This window comes from Symsagittifera roscoffensis, chromosome 1 (genome assembly GCF_963678635.1).
Source record: "Symsagittifera roscoffensis chromosome 1, txSymRosc1.1, whole genome shotgun sequence".
Lineage (NCBI taxonomy): Eukaryota > Metazoa > Xenacoelomorpha > Acoela > Convolutidae > Symsagittifera > Symsagittifera roscoffensis.
In genome coordinates, this window is record NC_087062.1 from 100,492,941 (window position 1) to 100,507,741 (window position 14,801).

The window sequence follows — 14,801 nt, forward strand, 5'->3', positions numbered from 1 at the left end:
CACACACGAACACGTTCAGAAACACAGTCACAAATATTTATTACAAACCCACACACGCACATACAGACGCCCATAACAATTGTTGGACAAAAACAACACCCACAAACACACACACACACACACACACACACATACACACACATTTATCACGTAAACACTCAGAAACACACAAACGAAAATATAGACTCGTAACATTTATATCACACACTTAAAATATATTACTCAAATTTATTATTATACTAATATATTACACACTAATAATCACTACAAATGCACACACACATCACAACCCCAAAAAATTGAGTACACGCACATTAACAATTCTTTTACACTCAAACATATAAAAAATTTTACACACACAAACACCCATAAAAAATTACACAAACACATAATTATAAATAAAAACACACTGACACATACAGACTGACACACAAAAGTATTACACACACATAAATATATTTATCACACACATACTCACACACGCACACAAATACGCACACCACCATTATTTTTTTCATCAGAGCTAACGCGCTGACAACATCAAAACAACAAAATTATATCTGTTTGGATATGGCGGTGATTGCAAAAACTAGAGCAAATTGTCGGAAAAATCCAAGATGATAGCTAGTTATCTAAACTAACTGATACTTTTACGAGTCCAAACTAAGTGTTCTGTGAATTGTGAGCGGATTTCGCATCAAGGACGCTCCATTTGTTCTTTTTCTTCCTTTCATATCTTTGATCGTTCCGAAAAAACTTGAAACATGTTTAAAGACTTGTCCCTGGATTCCAGGAATATAAAGACACAGAATTTGGCCTTGTATAGCATAGTGAAGATCAAGTTCTGTATAGTGAAGATCAATTTGGCCTTGTATAGCATAGTGAAGTTTTGTGATCATTCATCAAGACCGGTTGCCAGTATAACATATGAAAAAATTAACTTGTGAAATTGTGTCTTCGACACAAAGTGTTCAAAGCTATCAGCTTTGTCACACACACACACACACACAAACAAACAAACAAACACCTTAAAAACTTTACACAGAAACCCATTAACAAATATTACACACACACACACTCACACGCACACAAAAACAAATATTGCACACATGCATTAAAAATTATTACACACAGACATTCACACCAAACACCAATGATAACTATAACATGCACATAAACATTTTTACACACACACATACACTGCCACAGATATCTGAATTTCATCTATCAATTAAGTTGCCAATTCTGGAAAAGCGATAGGAAGTTCCAGTTTTAAGATCCATCTCAAACGTAGACAAAGTTTAGCGCCAGAGTTCATTCCTATTCGGACTGGAGTGTGCCTTGAAAGAGTGAATGGGACAGGAGAAGAAGAAGAAGAAGAAGAAGAAGAAGAAACTGTTCACCTTATTGGGCGGGGGGAGGAGGGCGGCGGAGGGCTTGTTGAGATGGGGGCTGGTGAAGAACTGCTTCAGCTGCAGACTGCCCACTCTGAGACTCCCCCCCAAACACATGTGGGAAGTGTGCATGTTGCACCAACTCACTTGCACGGGGTGTATCTGGCAGAAACAGACAGTCATAACCATTCATAACTTCATCTTCATTCAACCTAATAAGAGACTGAACTTTGTTCTTCCACCCTTAAAACAAGTTCACCTTAAAACAAGTGTCATTAGGTTGGGATGAACTAATTTCAATCAGTGTTTAATGCGGATATTGACCAGTCAAACTGATGAAAAACAGTATTCATTTAGGTTTCAGGATGATTAGTTAGTATAATATACTTTACAAAATCATAATCCGGTATAAAACAAGAAAGAAAGAGGGGAGCTGCATAAGAGTTCTGAAAAAACATTTGCATGTTTAAAGAATTGTCTGTGGATTCCAGGAATGTAAAGACACAAAACTGTGCGTTTCTCCAGCGCACAGTTTGGCCTCGTATAGCATAGTGAAGATCAAAAGTTTGTGATTAATCATCAAGACCGTTGCCTTGCCAGTATAACATATGAAAAATTTAACTTGTTTCATTGAACCTACACACTCAGGTTTGGAAGGTTACTTTTTGTGAAAAGTCAAAAAATTCAAAAACGGACAAAAAAACTAAAAACTTTTGCATTCCGGGACCAAAATTTCATGTGTAATTTTTTTTTGGCGTAGACGCTAAAGGAGTAGAGTTTTCCAAATCAGCTCTAATCCGTGAAACAAAACCTTTAGATTTGGTAAGTTCGTTTCTGGGAAAACGAAAAAAAAATCAAAGTTAGAGGTCAAATATTCCATCCCCCAACAGATTTTTCGAAGGCTGTAGACAAAGTGTTAAAGCAAAGAGACCAAACGAGTATGCCGGCATAAAAATATGAGGAAAATCCTGCTACAAATACCACTTTCTCGAAAATCGGTAAAAGGGTTTTTCAGAAGACAGCTACTTTTTTAAGGGAAAAGATAAAATTTTCCAAAATGTCTCAAAAAGTTAAACAACTCAATACCAAACGTTTTAATAATACCCGTTTTTATCAAACAAGAGTTCTAGCCAAATATGCTCAGCAAAAGGTTTGAAATTCAATTTAGAAACTGAACAATTACAAAGCGGAAACAAGGCCGACAATCTTTGAGCAGACAAAGTTGAGCCAAAAAAAAATTATGTAAAAAAAAATTAAAAACTTTCAAGTTCACCTGAAACATCCCTGTAGAAACTAGCACCCAACCAGTAGTTAATAGTAATTTAGTACCCACCCAGCTAATACTCACCCACAAATTTTTAAACTGATCTTGTTAAACTAGTTGTTAACCCGAAAAAAAGTCTGCACTCTGGTTTGATAAGTGAATCGAAATTTGGATAGATAGCATAATGGAGATTAAATTTTTTTTTGTGGTTCAATTCACATTGATATTGGTGAGTTTGTCTGGCTCCAACAAGTCCAAGTGAATCGAAATTTGAATAGATAGCATAGTGGAGATTAAATATTTTTTTTTGTGGTTCAATTCACATTGATGCTGGTGAGTTTGTCTGGCTCCAACAAGTCCAAGTGAATCGAAATTTGAATAGATAGCATAGTGGAGATTAAATCTTTTTTTTGTGATTCAATTCACATTGATGTTGGTGAGTTTGTATGGCTCCAACAATTTCAAGTGAATCGAAATTTGAATAGATAGCATAGTGGAGATTAAATATTTTTTTTTGTGGTTCAATTCACATTGATGCTGGTGAGTTTGTCTGGCTCCAACAAGTCCAAGTGAATCGAAATTTGAATAGATAGCATAGTGGAGATTAAATCTTTTTTTTGTGATTCAATTCACATTCACGTTGGTGAGTTTGTCTGGCTCCAACAAGTCCAAGTGAATAGAACTTTGAATATATAGCATAGTGAAGATTAAATCTTTTTTTTTGTGGTTCAATTCACATTGATGTTGGTGAGTTTGTCTGGCTCCAACAAATTCAAGTGAATCGATATTTGAATAGATAGCATAATGGAGGATAAATCTTTTTTTTTGTGGTTCAATTCACATTGATGTTGGTGAGTTTGTCTGGCTCCAACAAATTCAAGTGAATCGATATTTGAAGAGATAGCATAATGGAGATTAAATCTTTTTTTTTGTGGTTCATTTCACATTGATATTGGTGAGTTTGTCTGGCTCCAACAAATCCAAGTGAATCAAAATTTGAATAAATAGCATAGTGGAGATTAAATCTTTTTTTTTTGTGGTTCAATTCACATTGATGTTGGTGAGTTTGTCTGGCTCCAACAAATTCAAGTGAATCGAAATTTGAATAGATAGCATAATTGAGGTTAAATCTTTTTTTTGTGGTTCAATTCACATTGATGTTGCTGAGTTTGTCTGACTCCAACAAGTCCAAGTGAATCGAAATTTGAATAGATAGCATAGTGGAGATTAAATTTTTTCTTTGTGGTTCAATTCACATTGATGTTGGTGAGTTTGTCTGGCTCCAACAAGTCCAAGTGAATCGAAATTTGAATAGATAGCATAGTGGAGATTGAATGTTTTTTTTGTGGTTCAATTCACATTGATGTTGGTGAGCTTGTGTGGCTCCAACAATTTCAAGTGAATCGAAATTTAAATAGATAGCATAATGGAGATTAAATTGTTTTTTTTGTGGTTCAATTCACATTGATGTTGGTGAGTTTGTATGGCTCCAACAATTTCAAGTGAATCGAAATTTGAATAGATAGCATAATGGAGATTAAATCTTTTTTTTTGTGATTCAATTCACATTGACGTTGGTGAGTTTGTCTGGCTCCAACAAGTCCAAGTGAATAGAACTTTGAATATATAGCATAGTGGAGGTTAAATCTTTTTTTTTGTAGTTCAATTCACATTGATGTTGGTGAGTTTGTCTGGCTCCAACAAATTCAAGTGAATCGATATTTGAATAGATAGCATAATGGAGATTAAATCTTTTTTTTGTGGTTCATTTCACATTGATATTGGTGAGTTTGTCTGGCTCCAACAAATCCAAGTGAATCAAAATTTGAATAAATAGCATAGTGGAGATTAAATCTTTTTTTTGTGGTTCAATTCACATTGATGTTGGTGAGTTTGTCTGGCTCTAACAAATTCAGGTGAATTGAAATTTGAATAGATAACATAATGGAGGTTAAATCTTTTTTTTTTGTGGTTCAATTCACATTGATGTTGCTGAGTTTGTCTGGCTCCAACAAGTCCAAGTGAATCGAAAATTGAATAGATAGCATAGTGGAGATTAAATTTTTTTTTGTGGTTCAATTCACATTGATGTTGGTGAGTTTGTCTGGCTCCAACAAGTCCAAATGAATCGAAATTTGAATAGATAGGATAGTGGAGATTGAATGTTTTTTTTGTGGTTCAATTCACATTGATGTTGGTGAGCTTGTCTGGCTCCAACAATTTCAAGTGAATCGAAATTTGAATAAAAAGCATAGTGGAGATTAAATTTTTTTTTGTGGTTCAATTCACATTGATGTTGGTGAGTTTGTCTGGCTCCAACAAATTCAAGTGAATCGAAATTTGAATAGATAGCATAATGGAGGATAAATTTTTTTTTTGTGGTTCAATTCACATTGATGTTGGTGATTTTGTCTGGCTCCAACAAGTCCAAGTGAATCGAAATTTGAATAGATAGCATAGTGGAGATTAAATCTTTTTTTTGTGGTTCAATTCACATTGATGTTGGTGAGTTTGTCTGGCTCCAACAAGTCCAAGTGAATCAAAATTTGAATAGATAGCATAGTGGAGATTAAATATTTTTTTTGTGGTTCAATTCACATCGATGTTGGTGAGTTTGTCTGGCTCCAACAAATTCAAGTGAATCGAAATTTAAATAAATAGCATAGTGGAGATTAAATTTTTTTTGTGGTTCAATTCACATTGGTTTTGGTGAGTTTGTCTGGCTCCAACAAATTCAAGTGAATCGAAATTTGAATAGATAGCATAATGGAGATCAAATCTTTTTTTTGTGGTTCAATTCACATTGATGTTGGTGAGTTTGTCTGGCTCCAGTAAATCCAAGTGAATCGAAATTTGAGTAGATAGCATAGTGGAGATTAAACCTTTTTTTTGGTTCAATTCACATTGATGTTGGTGAGTTTGTCTGGCTCCGGAAATACAAGTGAATCGAAATTTGAGTAGATAGCATAGTGGAGATTAAACCTTTTTTTTGGTTCAATTCACATTGATGCTGTTGAGTTTGTCTGGCTCCAACAAATTCAAGTGAATCGAAATTTGAATAGATAGCATAATGGAGATCAAATCTTTTTTTTGTGGTTCAATTCACATTGATGTTGGTGAGTTTGTCTGGCTCCAGTAAATCCAAGTGAATCGAAATTTGAGTAGATAGCATAGTGGAGATTAAACCTTTTTTTTGGTTCAATTCACATTGATGTTGGTGAGTTTGTCTGGCTCCAACAAGTCCAAGTGAATCGAAATTTGAATAGATAGCAAAGTGGAGATTAAACCTTTTTTTGTGGTTCAATTCACACATTGATGTTGGTGAGTTTATCTGGCTCCAACAAGTCCAAATGAATCGAAATTTAAATAGATAGCATAGTGGAGATTAAGCCTTTTTTTGTGGTTCAATTCACACATTGATGTTGGTGAGTTTTTCTGGCTCCAACAAGTCCAAGTGAATCGAAATTTGAATAGATAGCATACTGGAGATTAAATATTTTTTTTTTGTGGTTCAATTCACATTGATGTTGGTGAGTTTGTCTGGCTCCAGTAAATCCAAGTGAATCGAAATTTGAGTAGATAGCATAGTGGAGATTAAACCTTTTTTTGGTTCAATTCACATTGATGTTGGTGAGTTTGTCTGGCTCCAACAAGTCCAAGTGAATCGAAATTTGAATAGATAGCAAAGTGGAGATTAAACCTTTTTTTGTGGTTCAATTCACACATTGATGTTGGTGAGTTTATCTGGCTCCAACAAGTCCAAGTGAATCGAAATTTGAATAGATAGCAAAGTGGAGATTAAACCTTTTTTTGTGGTTCAATTCACACATTGATGTTGGTGAGTTTATCTGGCTCCAACAAGTCCAAATGAATCGAAATTTAAATAGATAGCATAGTGGAGATTAAGCCTTTTTTTGTGGTTCAATTCACACATTGATGTTGGTGAGTTTTTCTGGCTCCAACAAGTCCAAGTGAATCGAAATTTGAATAGATAGCATACTGGAGATTAAATATTTTTTTTTGTGGTTCAATTCACATTGATGTTGGTGAGTTTGTCTGGCTCCAACAAATTCAAGTGAATCGAAATTTGGATAGATAGCATAAGGGAGATTAAATCTATTTGTGTGGTTCAATTCACATTGATGTTGGTGAGTATGTCTGGCTCCAACAAGTCCAAGTGAATCGAAATTTGGATAGATAGCATAAGGGAGATTAAATCTATTTGTGTGGTTCAATTCACATTGATGTTGGTGAGTATGTCTGGCTCCAACAAGTTCACGTCCACCTGGTCCACATGTATTCGCACCATCCTGTACTTGGCACTCTCTGTGCTCATGCACACTCCACTCCCATCACCCGCCACGCCCCCTGCCCCTCCCTCTCCCCCTCCTCCGGCTGGCGCACCGGCACCGTTCTCTTCGCCACCGACAGCCAAGGTGGAGTTGAATAGACAGCTGTCTTTTTTCTGCAGATGCACACAGTGCCTAAACGAATAAAACATACACAAATGAAACACACTCGAAATGAATAACACTAACCTGCGGTCACATGTTCTAAAAGCTCAATTGTTGGTATATGGCAGCGTACTTAGTTATTGAATGACTACACACAGGCCCAGAGGAGAAAGTCCTAAATGTTTTCGAAAAATTGCCCAATTTGGGTTGCACCGTTCTTATCGCAATAAGTCTCGGAATTTGACCACCGAATTAGTTAGTACACTTTATTCAGAATGATTTTTTCTTTCAAGTCACGTGTCGTAATCGCATAATCAATCGCATCGCTCTATTTGAAATCATCGACATATGCATATGAGATTTAGGCCGGTGGGATTCACATCTCTTTTACCACTCGTTCGTCCTCTAGACGCACAAAAAGTCCCCAATCAGCACTTTTTCATATCTATTTCTCAGTCTTTTCCAGCGGTCACTATGGAGCTATTTAGTTTCAACTTGAAGCGTAAAAGTGCGTCTCATCCCATCTAGCATCCAGATTAACGGTGTGCACTTAGAGGTGCTCCTGTTTATTTCACCTTCCGCAGTCAAACAGTGCAGTGTGTAGTAGGCTGGTGGGATCCATGGCCAGCAGAGACACCTGGGAGTGGATGGCGTCCAGCAGGGACATCAGTTGTCCCACTGACCCATTGCCCCTCAGCGGCAGAAACTTCAGCTCCGTCAGCCACGCGTACTCCACAACACTCCCTCTCTGTCCACCCTCCAATGTGTTAGAGTAGCCCTACATACAAACGGCATAATTACCAAATGGCATAAAAGTTAAAAATTCCCAAATGGCATAACTTTCATGCAATAAATGCTTTAAAAAATCGAGAACAAGTTTTTCGTGAACAATAAAACAAAAAATTAGTCAAGTTGTCAATTCAAATGTTGATTGAAAATTTATTTTAAAAATTGTAGGTTTTTTTTTCAAAAGCGAAAAGCATAAGATTGGGTTATTGATAAGCTTATGATGGGCAACTTTTCCGACAAACTTGTGGCTTCACATTTGTCTGGAGGCAATTAATTCCAAATCTTGTTCACGTGTTTTCCTTCATGACAAAATGTTAAAATGATAAATTGATAACGGTAGAATTACAATGAAACCTTGAAACTTATGCCATTTGGGAAAAATTTTGTTTACAAGTCAATTGAGAATTATGTGATTTGGGAAGTTACCCATGAAGTTTATACTATTTGGGAAAATCTTCTTTTTTATGTCTTTTGTGAACTTAGCCATTTGAAACGTAATCCATACATACACACACTCTCTTTTCCATTTTCCAACATTACGAGGCCCAACTGTTAACTGTATACGCGAACCTTTTGATGTATGTATGTTACTGGAGTCCAGAGAAAAACCTTTAGACATATTTCAAACTTTAAGTGGTCTGCTCTTGTGAAATATTCATGGATTCAGCGCAGAAATATCTAGTAGCTTATAATTAGTCGGCAAAATGAATCTGTCGCGGATTCTGCAACGAGCGAGTATTGCAAAACTCCGCTATTATAATTGGTTTCCGCAGTTTTGTAAGCAGATTGCGCAACTTTAACAGCATATTCATAAAAAAAGAAGCGGAATCCGCATTTTTTTCTGCACTCAAATAAACTATTTCTAGCGTGATTAATTCAGAACTATATCTAAAAAGGATATCTAGGAAATCCGAAAACGAGTATAGAATGAACAACTAGCATCAATAGCAGAATGAATATCTAGCAGAAGAGCGTTATTCCCCCATAAATCCACCCCTGATTTCAGGACTATCAGCCCAAATTTCATAGTTTGTCAAAACTTCAATTACCAACAAACATTACATACGACCTTAAAACATTACTTAAGCGTAGTTAACCATTAAAAAATACTGATTTTGTTGAATTGAATTTGTAGAGCGATTCGAAGAGAGACTTTTTTCGATAGCTTTAACCAGACTTGAGAAAACTGGATCAACAGATAAAGTTTTAATTCCGCTGGAAATCTAAAATTTAAATTTAAATTTCGAAACTACCCACACCGAGAAAATTCTTTATTTCTGACCTAAAATACTTTGTATCTAATCTAATTTCTGGTCAAAAACTCTTTTCGAAATATTTAAATAAAGCAGGGAATTTCTTTAACTTCTTTATTTCTCATCCTAATTCTGATCCAAAATTAGCTAAATCTAGCCAATTTCTAGCTCGAAAAAATCTATTGATTGGGCTCGAAGTCCAGCCCTTCTAATTTCTAAACATTTACTCTATCCAATATGCTACAGCCCTTGCTGAATGTGTCTAGTTATAGCAAAATAAAACTTGTTATAACAAATGTAAGTTTGCATTGTAATCCTACTGTTATTGGGTACACTCGAAGCATGTCTATCTCGTTTCGGTTGAGCAGTGAACTGATTTCTGGTTAGTTCTTTCCAGAAAACTGTTTATTTCTAAACTAGAAAAGAAATGGATCACTTGAGCACGGAAAATGCGAGAAAACTAGATTAGATAAACTTCATAAAATTTCCATCTAGAAAAACAGCCTCCATTGGTTACGGGTATAAAAATCGTTCACGTTTTTTTCGCGCCATTTCCAAGTTCGTCTTTGAAGAGTGATATTTACGTCACTTTCAGCAGAACTGAAAAAGTGCATATATACACGAGTGCATCAATGCGTATCAATGCACATCTGTAGTTTTTAGACTTTTCCCTGAAAAAAAAAAAAACAGCTACTCCTATAGAAAAGTCCTCAGTGCGTTCATTGCACTTAAAAACAGAAGCCATATTAATAATTTGATAAATATGGGAGTATAGCAGAAAAGACCCTAGACTATTGCCCTGATATATGAGCAGTCTTGTTTAGAATGCTGGATAGAACATTCTTCAACATTGCGGCTTGCGCTTGCAGCTGTCAGAAAAGCCAACATAGTAGGACCTTTCTCTTTTTGCGCAAATGAATTGAACTTGAACTATATTCAGGATTGAAGTATTAAGCGAGCAGTGTAAATTAAATAAACTTCTTTCAGCGCGACGCGACCATAGATTCAGATTAGTATAATGGTGACGTTCAGAGGCTTATGTTCAGACATTGACCTGCGTAGCAACTATAGATTTTCAGCCCCAGCGCTGATCGATTTAGTTTATGTAGACTGAATATAAAACCGCAACCTCGGCCCGAGTTTTCCGCTGGGATCACGAAAATCCAGGTTTCTTAGGAAATTGGTCTGAATAAAAAACTACCCCAAGCATAAGTATTCCTCACTTTGTTCAAATAAGTAATCTGCCTCCTCGCAAACACAACTCCACTCAGAGAGGTTGCATTGTGCTGAGGGATGGCTGTTCACCTGTAGTCTCAGCTGCAGTCCCGCCAACGTCAGACGGTTCTTGTCTCCAAAACGGTCTCCCCCTCCCCCTGCCCCTGCCCCTGCCCCTCCCCCCGTGCCACTACGAGTGCCTGCACTTCCTCCCATTGCAAAGTGGTTCTCGCCTAGCACTCCCCTCACACTTCCTCCTCTTAGAAGACTGCTCGACTTACCAGACAAAATTGCCCTAAGCAAGTAGGACTGGGCTATATTTTGTCTGTACTCTTGGACGGGTGAAAATTATACGATGCGCCGTAGTTCCTCAAGGCCTCGAATCACTTTTTCTGATTCTTATTTGAGATTATATTCATTTTTTTTCTTCTTATTCATATTTGAGAGCAATAATTGAGGTACTTCTATTCAAAGCTTGGTCTGGGGGCAGTTGCCTCCGTCTCTTCGCAAGAAATCCACGTTGTCACCAACCCGTTGGTTTTCTCAAAACTTTCCAAAATGGCCATCAAATGGGCACAGTTTCTCAAAAATTGACATTGTCTGTAATTTTCAGCGGTTCCGGATCAAAAATTTTTGCAGATCTTTAAGTCATTCACTGCTTCAATTAGCTTAGAAATGGAGAGGAAAGCGAAACAACACACCTGTTCCTCGCACTTGCCATGCTGGTCATCGCTACTCTCGGGGGTTTCAGAACGTCGACCGCCGACGACTCCTTCTCCTCTCTCGGCAACAAAATGGTACAGGGCGACGACAGCAGCTGGAAGCGGAACTCCTTGAAGCGGGACTCGATCTCGATCAGCACCAGGTCTGTCCTGACAACCGGACTCGTTTCGTACTTCCTTAGGAACTGTGGAATATAGATGCACACTTTTTTGACGGGCACAGACACTCGCGCGATTAAGGGTCGGTTGGCCGCGTAGAAAGCAAGCGTGTCACTACCCTGGTAAAAAACATACTCGCAATTTATTTTCCCTACCACTCTCCTAGACAGCGGCTGGAATTAGCAGCCAATTTTGAGCACCTGTAACAAAACAGCACGTAAAATGTCAATTGTGGTATAATAATGAACCCCCTTTTAGTAAAAATTCCGATTCCAAAATTATGTCAGCGTCTATAAAATGTTTTCTGCGTTTTTCCTCCTTTTTCAGGTATTTTGTCAGAAGTTTGAGGAGAGACTGAGCTCCAAATTTTGAAGCTTTATTTTCACTTTTTATTCCACTGCATTTTTAATTTAATTCACAGGCTCCTTAACAAAAATTAATTAAACAACTTTTTAAGTGAAAATAGATTTTTTAAATGCTTCAAACTTAATTTGCTCACTTGTGTCGTTTGGAAAAGTTTCCTTGTCTTCAAGCGATGACTAAGCAACAATCAGCTATACATATTCACTATGGATTGAAAAACCCAGAATAGGCGAAATACAACACAATATCATACCTAATTTCAATCCAATTCTTCTTGTTGAAAATCGAACACTGATAAAGTTCATGATTAAAAAAAAAAGGATTTATCAGCCCAAGCCAGATTTTGTCAAAAATAGAAACCAGTTTCTGTGCAAGTAGCGCAGTTTTTTAATCTTAGTCACCTGATAAGACCAAAAATTTCCAATTTTTCATGTAACGTTTTCTATACTTCTTGTCTTCTCGGTTAATTATGACAAAAAAAATGATCAACACGTTTATTTAACAATATAAATTATCTCCAACTATAGTCGGTATTCAATCAACAACTGTTTTAGCTCTCAAAGACACTAGATGACGAATAGGCAGGTACTCAATCAACTGGCACCGAAGTGACAGACAACTCCAAAGGCGACAATAACAACTCAACAATTCAAACTCAAACTAACTGCTGTACTAAGTCAGACATGCATTACGTTTCCCTCTACAAATGTAGGGCATATATTAAAATTAGATCGCGCTCGCCGCTCAATTCTCGCGTTGGGCCTTACCACCGCCGGTTGGGCTTCAATTCAGGGATACCTTTAGGTCTCGGCTTACACTTAGGAATAGACGTTTTAGGCGTGCTGCTTTGTTTTCGGCCACTCCACTCCACTCTTTCTAAGAACAGATGCTATTTTGACTTCATCTAGTGTAACCGATTAGCGACATAATATATTTGTACGAGCACTCTTCCAAATGGTTTTGATAAGGCCCTATTGTATTAGTTTGTCAATTTCCCTATCCTTCTATTCCTGGAGAGAAATCGGAATCGGCCCACTTTTTTTTGTAATGGGGTTAATTTCTGAAACAAACCTGCCTGTACTTTTTAATGACGATTTCGCCCCATCCTATTAAATTAATTACTAAACTCCTCGCTGAAATGCTCCTGCCAGTCGTCATACAGGGTTGCTGGATGGATAAATTCGCATGCTGTGATAAGATATCGTCGTAATCTTGGAAGTTTCCTCCTTTGCCGTTACTCTCGTGAATGGTACCCACACGGACTCCCCCTTACTCCTCAGTATAATTCCACTCTGATCGCAGTTTAAACATTTGCGGTCGGACTCGCCGCAACCCGTTCCCCTGAAAGAACCACTGCCACCCGTTGGAATAGGCGAAGATACCCCCTCCCCCAAATAGCGCCTACCGACTCTGTTTTATCTTTCAATGCCCCGCCAATCCTGTCGCTATCCCGCTGCCCGCCACCTTCTCACTCTTTGCGTTTTTATCTTCTAATGGTAAACTTTGTCTGGTGTTTTGTTCGATTTGCAAAGTTCCGTTTGCGCCTTTTTTTGTTCATGATAACAATGAAATACTTCAGTTAAAACACTTCTCTCCAGTCTCGCCAGATTACATCGCGGCGCCATCCCACTAAGTACTTCATGAAACATTTCTAGCATCTTGCCTCCTCGCTGCTTTCTTGAAATTAACTGGTACGTCTCGAAAAATTCATATCGATCTTTCTTAAACACCTCCTCAAATTCGTCTAATACCGTCGGATATCTCGTCGTTGCAATACCTCAGCGGGACGTTCGGTTATGCAATTCATTTTTTCCACGTTCACCCAATAATAAGCATAAGTTTGAGAGATACATTTTTTAGCACCGATTCTAATTTTTCCAAGTGCCTCCGTCGGTCAAGTCGCAGATCCTGCCTCTTTCATTTTTTTTGTAAAATAAACTGAGTTAGGAATAATTATATGTTTTGCCCCCATGTCACACCCCCTCCCCCCAGGTGAATCGAGTTATTCCGTGTTCCCACGGCATTAGTACCTCAGTGCACTTATTCGTTCAAAACTCCGTAATCCCGAGTGTTTTCTTTTCTGGTTCCCGCGCCGCGTACTGCTTGCTGCGCCATGAAAAACCATGGTTAACACAATTTTTTAAATATTTATTTTCTCCCAAACAATAATTGGTATTCAATCAATAACAACTGTTTTGGCACTCAAATACACTAGATGACGAAGTGCGAGGTGCGTAGTCAAGTGACACTGAAATGACAGACATATCTAAGGGCGACAAAGTTAATTCAAAAAATGCAAATTCAAACTAATTGCTTCACTAAAATATACATAAATTACAAATAGCAAGAAGCTGTTAACTTATAAAAATAAAAGCTGAAAATAGATGAGAACTTAGGTTAGCAGTCCAATTTTGGTCATCTACTTCTGCTTCAATTTAAGTAATAGAGTTTCTACCGTAGTAAGTCACCGAGGGAACGCCGTATGTAATAAAAAACAAATACCTTCAAAAACAAATTGTTTCAATGGAGTCAAAAAGTAGCAAATCATTAAAGGATAAATTATCTTTGCAAACCAAATTGTTTGATTATAAAAAGGTAAACTTCAATGATTCATATACTCTGTTGTACGTTGCTCGCTCCAACAAACAGTAATTTTAGGCTATTATTAATTACTAAGCTTAAATTCATCTGTATATAATTGGAAATTAACCCTCATATCAAGATACGACAGAACGTTTCATAACTTCAAATATAATTCATTTGGAGTTTTTTTAACAGGTACAATTGCGAATGTGCTTGCTTTAAAGAGTAAGTGATTGATTCCTTCAACACCAGAGTTTGATATGTTACTGCTATATTGTTTCCAATCGAGGAGAAACAAGTTTTTCACCATCTCGACCAAAAATGACGATGTTTCGACGGACTCGACCCAATCTGGCTGTTTTGACCGACTCGACCGAAGGAAAAGATTGTTCAACTGTATTCAACCCAAGAGTACTATTTTTTCACCGACTTGACCCAAAAAAGCTATGTTTCTAAGTACTCGGCTGAAGCAAAAATAAGTTCGACTGAGCTCGACCCAAACTGGCTATTTTTCGACCGGAGGAAAAAAGTGTCCGACTGTGATCGACACAAGCATGATATGTTTCGACCATTAATCTTTCTTGTTTAATGTATGCAAATAAAAA

At 37.2% G+C, this 14,801-nt stretch overlaps 1 long non-coding RNA gene across 1 annotated transcript; it reads right to left on the minus strand.

The window, feature by feature from the left end:
• Nucleotides 1-7,046: 7,046 nt before the first annotated feature.
• LOC134856876 (uncharacterized) lies at nucleotides 7,047-10,515 on the minus strand. Its single transcript, XR_010164857.1, has 3 exons — nucleotides 10,460-10,515; nucleotides 7,688-7,890; nucleotides 7,047-7,142 (listed from the first exon to the last, which is right to left on the minus strand). It is a non-coding gene; the product is annotated as an uncharacterized LOC134856876 (long non-coding RNA).
• Between the last annotated feature and the right edge of the window lie 4,286 nt (nucleotides 10,516-14,801).